This window comes from Somniosus microcephalus, chromosome 16 (assembly GCF_052327205.1).
Source record: "Somniosus microcephalus isolate GS21.2 chromosome 16, FLI_Smic_1.0, whole genome shotgun sequence".
Taxonomy (NCBI): domain Eukaryota; kingdom Metazoa; phylum Chordata; class Chondrichthyes; order Squaliformes; family Somniosidae; genus Somniosus; species Somniosus microcephalus.
In genome coordinates, this window is record NC_141002.1 from 104,056,584 (window position 1) to 104,065,782 (window position 9,199).

The 9,199-nt window shown below is 48.5% G+C and overlaps 1 protein-coding gene across 4 annotated transcripts in view; it reads left to right on the forward strand.

Annotated features, from left to right (window-relative positions):
* The first annotated feature begins 1,005 nt into the window (after nucleotides 1-1,005).
* The window catches only part of nr1h4 (nuclear receptor subfamily 1, group H, member 4), a 149,952-nt gene continuing 141,758 nt past the window's right edge, over nucleotides 1,006-9,199 (forward strand). The window contains exons 1-2 of one of the 4 annotated variants that reach the window (XM_086009651.1): nucleotides 1,006-1,324; nucleotides 7,499-7,569. The gene's annotated coding sequence lies outside the window, so the exon portion shown is untranslated. Of the gene's footprint in view, nucleotides 1,325-7,100; nucleotides 7,570-9,199 lie in introns of those variants that run through there. The other 3 variants (XM_086009646.1, XM_086009648.1, XM_086009647.1) reach the window with 3 other exon arrangements.

The window sequence follows — 9,199 nt, forward strand, 5'->3', positions numbered from 1 at the left end:
GGGCTGACCGGGGCGCTGTGCTCGGCATGTCAGTGCGTGGGGCGGCACAGAGCTCAGCGGAGCCATCGCCGGCAGAGGGGAGGGGGTCTGCTGGCTCCCCCCTCCCTTTTCCCCCCCTCCTTCCCCCACCTCCCCCACCCCTCCCTTCCCCTCCCACCCCTCCCCCCCTCTCCCACTCCCCTCCCCCTTTCCTCCTCCCCCCTCCCCCCTCCCACTCCCCTCTCCCTCTCCCCCTCCCCTCCTCCCTTCTCCCCCTCCCCTCCTCTCCTCCCCTCCCCCTCTCCCCCCTCCCCTCTCCCCCCTCCCCCTCCCCTCTCACCCCCTCCCCTCTCCCCTCTCCCTCTCTCCCCCCTCTACCCCTCCCCTCCTCTCCCCTCCCCTCCTCTACCTCCCCTCCCCTCCCCTCCCCCCCTCTCCCCCTCCCCTCTCCCCCTCCCCCTCCCCTGCCCCCTCTCTCCCCCTTTCCCTTCCCTTCCCCTCCCCCCTCCCCTCTCCCCCTCCCCCCCTCTCCCCCCTTCCCTTCCACTCCTCTCCCTCCCCTCCCCCCTCTCCCCTCTCCCCCCTCTCCCCCTCCCCCCTCCCCTCCCCTCCCTCCCCCCCTTTCCCCCTCCTCCCCCACCACTTCCCCCCCTTCCCCCCCTTTCCCCCCTTTTCCCCACCACCTTCCCCCCCTTCCCCCCAGTCGTGCTCTCTCTTCCCCCCAGTCGCACTCTCTCTCTCTCTCTTCCAACAACAACATGCCCTCAAAAATCCCTCGGCACCGCCGGGCACTTCAGCTAGTTATCATATAAATCGTTGTCTACATAGCTAAACATTTCCGTTCCACAGTGACTTCTGTCTGCTCTCTTTGTTTTAATTGCTTGTCCCTTATCCTCTCCATTGATTTAACATTATATTCTATTTCCTGCCTCTCTTTTTTTCTTGATTTGTTTATACTCCCCCCCCCCCCGCCCCCACATGATGTCACAGCCCATTTACTATTGCCCGTCTGGCTGGCCAGTTTTTGAGCATGGCTCCACGTTATTACGTTGCTGCAATGTCACAGGCTGGTCACAGCAAAGCCATGTTTTAGAGCGCGTTAGGCAAACTGTTTAATGAATAATCCCCATGTTTGCACTTTCATCTTGACTCTCGAGCACTTTGCAGAAGAGATTTTTGGTGAGTCCAGTGCACGAGGAGCTTTTAGAATGTCAGTGTGAAACCGCTAGATCTCAAGGATCATCAGGCGTCACCCAGACTGAGCGTCACCCCAACAACAGCAACATTCTCTCAAAAGCAGTGGAATTGACAGTGCAGTCCAGTTAGTAACAGCAGGTTCATATCTGTAAGTATATATTTCTTAAAAACATATATTAACTTGTAGCTTTGCTTTTGGCAAGTATATGGGAAACCATTCTTTATGGCTGTATAGTCTGTTAGACCATGAAACATTACAGCATTAATTTAGTAGAAAAACTTGCATTTATTCAGCAACTTTCACAACCACCAGACATCCCAAAGTGCTTTACAGGCAGGACACCGGGGAGAACTCTCCTGCTCTTCTTTGAAATAGCACCATGAGATCGTTCACTTCCACCTGAGAGAGCGGACAGGGCCTCGGTTTAATATCTCATCCGAAAGACGGCACCTCCATCAGTGTGGCACTCTCTCAGTACTGACCCTCCGACAGTGCAGCACTCTCTCAGTACTGACCCTCCGACAGTGCAGCACTCCCTCAGCACTGCACTGGGAGCATCAGCCTAGATTTTTGTGCTCTAGTCCCTGGAGTGGGCACTTGACCCCACAACCTTCTAGAGTCAGAAGTGAGAGTGCTGCCCACTGAGCCACTGGCTGACATAACATAAGAGCACAAAGATTGAAAAGGTCAATCAATGGAAAAACCATAAAAAGGCTCCTTCAACGTCATCCCATGTCCAAAATCCCTTTTGATCGGTAAATCGAGAAGGTCTTGATGGTGCATATTTGTAGCTTGTGTGGCTTTTGTTTTTTTAAAAAGCTCTTTGGTGTTTGTGAAATACTCCCCAGTATTACGCCCAATACACAAACTTCTCTCGAAAAAAGAAAGCTGAGGGGGGACCTAATCGAGCTCTTTAAAATGGTGAGAGGTTTTGATAGAGTGGATACAGAGAGAGTGTTTCCACTTAAGGACATAAGAACATAAGAAATAGGAGCAGGAATAGGCCACTTGGCCCCTCGAGCCTGCTCCGCCATTCAATAAGATCATGGCTGATCTTGGGCTCAAAGCCACTTCCCAGCCCGCTCCCCATAACCCTTCACTCCCTGATCTTGTAAAAACCTGTCTATCTCCACTTTAAATGTATTTAATGGCCCAGCCTCCACAGCTCTCTGGGGCAGAGAGTTCCACAGATTTACGACCCTCTGAGAGAAGAAATTCCTCCTCATCTCAGTTCTAAAAGGCGACCCTTTATTCTAAAACTGTGCCCGCATTCTAGATGCGAGGGGAAACATCCTCTCTGCATCTACCTGTTGAGCCCCCTCAGTATCTTATATGTTTCAATAAGATCACCTCTCATTTATCTAAATTCCAATGAGTATAGGCCCAGCCTGCTCAACCTTTCCTCATAAGTCAACCCCTTCATCTCTGGAATTAACTGTGTGAATTGTCTCTGAACTGCCTCCAATGCAAGTATATCCTTCCTTAAATAAGGAGACCAAAGCTGTACGCAGTACTCCAGGTGTGGTCTCGCCAATACCCTGTACAGTAGTAGCAGGACTTCCCTGATTTTATACTCCAACCCCTTTGAAATAAAAGCCAACATTCCATTTTCCTTTTTTATTACTTGCTATACCTACATGCTAACTTTTTGTTTTTCACACACAAGGACCCCCAGGTTCCTCTGAACTGTAGCATTTTGTAATCTCTCTCCATTTAATTAATAATTTGCTTTTTTATTTTTCCTGCCAAAGTGGATAACCTCACACTTTTCCACATTATACTCCATCTGCCAAATGTTTGCCCACTCACTTAGCCTGTCTATATCCCTTTGCAGGTTCTTTCAGTCCTCTGCATAACTTGCTTTCCCACCCACCTTTGTATCATCCACAAACTTGGCTACATTACACTCGGTCCCTTCATCCAAATCATTAATGTAGATTGTAAATAGTTGAGGCCCCAGCATCGATCCCTGTGGCACCCCACTAGTTACCGTTTACCAACCGGAAAATGACCCATTTATCCCGACTCTCTGCTTTCTGTTAGTTAGTCAATTCTCTATCCATGCCAATATATTACCCCCAATTCCGTGAGCTCTTATCTTATGCAGTAAACTTTTATGTGGCACCTTATCGAATGCCTTCTGGAAATCCAAATACACCACATCCACTGGTTCACCTTTGTCCACCCTGCTCGTTACCTCCTCAAAGAACTCCAGCAAATTTGTTAAACATGATTTCCCTTTCATAAAACCATGCTGACTCTGCTTGACTGCATTATGATTTTCCAAATGCCCTGCTACTGCTTCCTTAATGAAGGACTCCAGCATTTTCCCAACGACAGATGTTAGGCTAACTGGTCTATAGTTTCCTGCTTTCTGTCTCCCTCCTTTCTTAAATAGGGGTGTTACATTAGCGGTTTTCCAATCCGTGGGACCTCTCCAGAGTCCAGGGAATTTTGGTATATTGCAACCAATGCATCCAATATCTCTGCAGCCACTTCTTTTAAGACCCTGGGATGCAGGCCATCTGGTCCAGGGGACTTGTCGTCTTTTAGTCCCATTATTTTACCGAGCACTATTTCCTTAGTGATAGAGATTGCCTTTAGATCCCCCCTCCCTGTGGCCCCTTGATTATCCATTTTTGGGATGTTGTTAGTGTCTTCTACCGTGAAGACAGATGCAAAATATTTGTTCAGAGTCTCTGCCATTTCCCCGTTCCCCATTATTAATTCCCCAGTCTCATCCTCTAAGGGATCAACGTTTACTTTAGCTACCCTCTTCCTTTTTATACCATTTCTCCTTGTTTTGGCCCCATTTTCTGTTGCACTCTTATTCTGTCCCTTCCTATCACACTCTGGTTATTATTTCCCCCATCCCTACCCTGCTCTATTGGTTTCTCATTTCTCATTGACTTTTTAAGTTCCCGCTCACCTGGATCCTCCCCCCCCCACTATTTAGTTTAAAGCCCTCTCTACAGCCCTAGTTATTCGATTCGCCAGGACTCTAGCCCCAGCATGGTTCAAGTGAAGCCCGTCCAAATGGAACAGCTCCCTCTTATCCCAGTACTGGTGTCAGTGCCCCACAAATCGAACCCCATTTCTCCCACACCAGTCTTTGAGCCACTCGTTCATTTCTCTGATCTTATTTACCCTATGCAAATTCACTCGTGGCTCAGGTAGTAATCCAGAGATTATTACCTTTGCGGTTCTGCTTTTTAATTTAGCCCCTAGCTGCTCATACTCTCTCAGCAGAACCTATTTCTTTGTCCTACCTATGTCATTGGTGCCTACGTGGACCATGACAACTGGATCCTCCCCCTCCCACTCCAAGTTTATCTCCAGCCCAGAGGAGATGTCCTTAAATCTAGCACCGGGCAGGCAACACAGCCTTCGGGACTCATGTTCTCGGCTGCAGAGAACAGTGTCGATCCCCCTTGTGGGGAAGAGAATAACTAGAGGCCATCAATATAAGAGAGTCACCAAGAAAACCAATAGGGAATTCAGGAGAAACTTCTTTACCCAGAGAGTGGTGAGAATGTGGAACTCGCTACCACAGGGAGTAGTTGAGGCGAATAGTATTGATGCATTTAAGGGGAGGCTGGATAAACACATGAGGGAGAAGGGAGTAGAGGGTTATGCTGATAGATTTAGATGAGGAAAGACGGGAGGAGGCTCGAGTGGAGCATAAACGCCGGCATGGACTGGTTGGGCCGAATGGCCTGTTTCTGTGCTGTATATCCTGTGTAAATGTTTGAACGACTCCCTCATGGAGAATGAGAGATTTGTAAATTTTTGTGCCAGTTTGAACTGTCTTTACAAGTTCCAAAAGCACCGATATACTCAGCTCTGCAAACTCCCCTCTAGTCCTTCGACCAATTAGATTTAAAGTAATTGGTAGAAGGATTAGAGGGGATTTGAGGAGAACTTTTTCACCCAGAGGGTGGTGGGGGTCTGGAACTCACTGCCTGAAAGGGCGGTAGAGGCAGAAACCCTCATCACATTTACAAAGTACTTGGATATGCACTTGAAGTGCCGGAACCTACAGGGCTACGGACCAAGAGCTGGAAAGTGGGATTAGACTGGAGAGCTCTTTGTCGGCCGGCACGGACACGATGGGCCGAATGACCTCCTTCTGTGCCGTAAATTTCTGTGATTCTCTGGTATTAATTCTGCCTCTGGTTGCTGTCCCTTTGTCAAAACATCTTCTCTGGGTAATTTACAGTGATGCTAGATGCTGAGAGGCGGTTTCCCCCTGGCTGGAGAGTCTAGAACCAGGGGCCACAGTCTCAGGATAAGGGGTCGGCCATTTATGACCGAGATGAGGAGGAATTTCTTCACTCAGAGGGTGGTGAATCTTTGGAATTCTCTGCCCCAGAGGGCTGTGGAGGCTCAGTCGTTGAGTATATTCAAGACAGAGAGCGATAGATTTTTGGACTCTAGGGGAATCGAGGGATATGGGGATCGGGCGGGAAAGTGGAGTTGAGGTCGAAGATCAGCCATGATCTTATTGAATGGCGGAGCAGGCTCGAGGGGTCGTGTGGCGGAGCAGGCTCGAGGGGCCGTATGGCGGAGCAGGCTCGAGGGGCCGTATGGCGGAGCAGGCTCGAGGGGCCGTATGGCGGAGCAGGCTCGAGGGGCCGTATGGCGGAGCAGGCTCGAGGGGCCGTATGGCGGAGCAGGCTCGAGGGGCCGAATGGCCGACTCCTGCTCCTAATTCTTATGTTCTTATACCAGAAATGCCAGAGATACAATAACAAGAGGGCACTCAATAATCACCAAAAGAATTGAATTACACAGAAGTTGGTGAGAATGTGGAATTCTTTGTTATAAACCATTGCTGAAAACAGAGTCTATAAAAGCGAATTAGATTGTTGATTGTAAAAGAGGAATACTAAAAGAAAGACTTGCATTTCTATAGCGCCTTTCATGACCTCAGGATGTCCGAAAGTGCTTTACAGCCAATGAAGTACTTTTGAAGTCACTGTTGTAATGTGGGAAATGCAGCAGTCAATTTGCGCACAGCAAGCTCCCACAAACGGCAATGTGATAAAGGCCAGATAATCTTTTAGTGATGTGGGTTGAGGGATAACTATTGGCCCAAGACAGCGGGGAGAACTCCCCTGCTCTTCTCCCAATAGTGGCCGTGGGATCGTTTACATCCACCTGAGAGCAGACGGGGTCTCGGTTTGACATCTGATCTGAAAGACGGCCCCTTCTGACAGTGCAGCGCTCCCTCGGTGTGCACTGGAGTGTCAGCCTGGATTCTGTGCTCAAGTCTCTGGAGTGGGACTTGAACCTAAAACATTCTGACTCAGAGGTGGGAGAGTTACCCACTGAGCCACAGCTGACACCTAATGGTCTGGGGAGTGAGCAGGATTTAGAATAGGTGGGATATCAAAAGGTACAGGGAGTGAGGGGAGAGAGTGGGATTAGACTGGGTGGGATATTAAAGGGTGTGGGGAGTGAGGGGGGAGTGGGATTAGACTGGGTGAGATATTAAAGGGTGCGGGGAGTGAGGGGGGGAGTGAGATTAGACTGGGTGAGATGTTAAAGGGTACGGGGAGTGAGGGGGGAGTGGGATTAGACTGGGTGGGATATTAAAGGGTGTGGGGAGTGAGGGGGGGAGTGAGATTAGACGGGGTGAGATATTAAAGGGTACGGGGAGTGAGGGGGTAGTGGGATTAGACTGGGTGGGATATTAAAGGGTGTGGGGAGTGAGATTAGACTGGGTGAGATGTTAAAGGGTACGGGGAGTGAGGGGGGAGTGGGATTAGACTGGGTGGGATATTAAAGGGTACGGGGAGTGAGGGGGGAGTGGGATTAGACTGGGTGGGATATTAAAGGGTACGGGGAGTGAGGAGGTGAGATTAGATTGGGTGGGATATTAAAGGGTGTGGGGAGTGAGGGGAGGAGTGAGATTAGACTGGGTGACTCGTGTGGGGCAGGCATGATGGGCCAATGGGCCTGTTTTGGTGCTGGAGAATGTGATGACTCTATGAGCAAGGGCTGTGTACAGACTGTAAACCTCTGGATTTATTGGCTCTGATGTTTTGCGAGACATTGTTCACTATTTGGTTTGCCTTCTGTGCTTACATTGAGGTGATTTTAAGTACCTGGGTCCTTTATGAAGAAGGATTTCATTCAGCAGTGCAAGTGGACATTAACGGCACCAAATGAATCTGTAAATTGGAGTTTCGAAGGACATGGGGGGTCTGGTCACCTCATCGCCACGGTTACTTCCAGCTAGAATACCGGGGAGGAACTAACACAAACTGCGGGAGGATTTAAGGAGCTTTTCACTCGCTCATTGCCCCTCCCCCACAGGCAAACTGACGAGAAGAAGAAAGAAAATGGACTTCTCTAAGGTGGAGGGTTTCTACACATTTAACTCACAGGTATCAAGAATGGAAATCAGTGCCTGTATGGCAATTTCCACTGTATTCTGGTTGTATCTGCGGTCGTGCTTGTCTGCCTCTTCCAGTGGTTCAGTTTGTAAGAATCCAATCTTACAGCACAGAAGGAGGCCATTCGGCCTGTCCTGCCTGTGCCGGCTCTGTGAAAGAGCTCTCCAATTAGTCCCACTCCCTGGCTTATTCCGCCATAATCCTGCAAATTATTTCCTCTTCAAGTACATGTCCAATTCCTCTTTGAAAGTTCCTGTGGAATCTGCTTCCACCGCCCTTTCAGGTAGTGTGTTCCAGATCACAACAACCCTCTGTGTGAATACATTTTTCCTCATTTCCCCTCTAGTTCTTTTTTGGCAATTATTTTAAATTTATGACCTTTGGTTACCCACCCACTTGCCAGTGGAAACATTTTCTCCCTACTTGCTCTGTCAAAACCCCTCATGGATTTGAACACCTCTATTAAATCTCCCCTGAACCTTCTCTGCTCCAATGAGAACAATCCCAGCTTCTCCAGTCTCTCCATGTAACTGAAGTCCCTCATCCTTGGGACCATTCTGGTAAATCTCCTCCGCACCCTCTCCAAGGCATTGACATCCTTCCTAAAGTGCGGTGCCCAGAATTGACCACAATACTCCAGCTGGGACCTCACCAGTGATTTGTAAAGGTTTAGCATGACTTCCTGGTTTTTGTATTCAATGCCCCCATTTATAAAGCCCAAGTGTCCCGTACGCTTTCTTAACCGCTTTCTCAACGTGCCCTGGATGTGTTAAACGCCAGAGACCTCACGACACAACTTGATGCAGAGCGGGGAGTTTCTCCCAGCGTCTTGGCCAATATTTCTCACCAGAGCCAATTAGCTGATCGTTCATGTGATCACTGTCTGTGAGGACTCAGCGCCTGGACAATGGATGACATGTCTTCCTACATAACAGTGGCTGCCTTTCAATAGTCATTCATTGGATGCGAAGCAGTTTGGGGCATTTCTGAGACATGATAGGTGCTAGATAAATGCACGTCCTTCCTTATAAATACAACATTGCTATTTCTAAATTCAAGTTCTTTCTTTCTTTTTTTCATTCATTCTTTCATTCTTTCTTCCTTTCTCTTTTCTCTTTCTCTTTCTCTTTCTTTCTCTTTCTGTCTCTTTCTCTTTTCCTCTCTTTCATTCTCTCTCCCATTCGCGCTCTCTTTCTTTCTTTCTCTCTCTTTTTCTCTCTCTTTATTGCATAAATGGAAAATGATCTGCCCCTTTCCGCCAGCCCATGACTGTATATGAATCGGGATCGAGCAGCGACAGCTACTTATCTGTGGCACTAACACCACATACCGTGCTGCCAGATCCCTTTATCAGTGAGAGAGAAGGGAATCTAATCTTGCCCCCTTGTTAAATGGCTTCTATTTTCTGATAACTGTGATGAATATCACTGCCTTGGCTTTTCTTTATAACACACACGGCCGTATAATAACGCCAGCTGCAATATAACCCAGTCATGGATATGTGGAATAGACTCCCAGATAAAGCCGATAATTGCCTTATTGATTAACGCCTTTACACAACGGCTGGGTGAATCTCTGGTGAGCAGCAGGATTATAAAGATAAGCTGAGATTGGGATAATA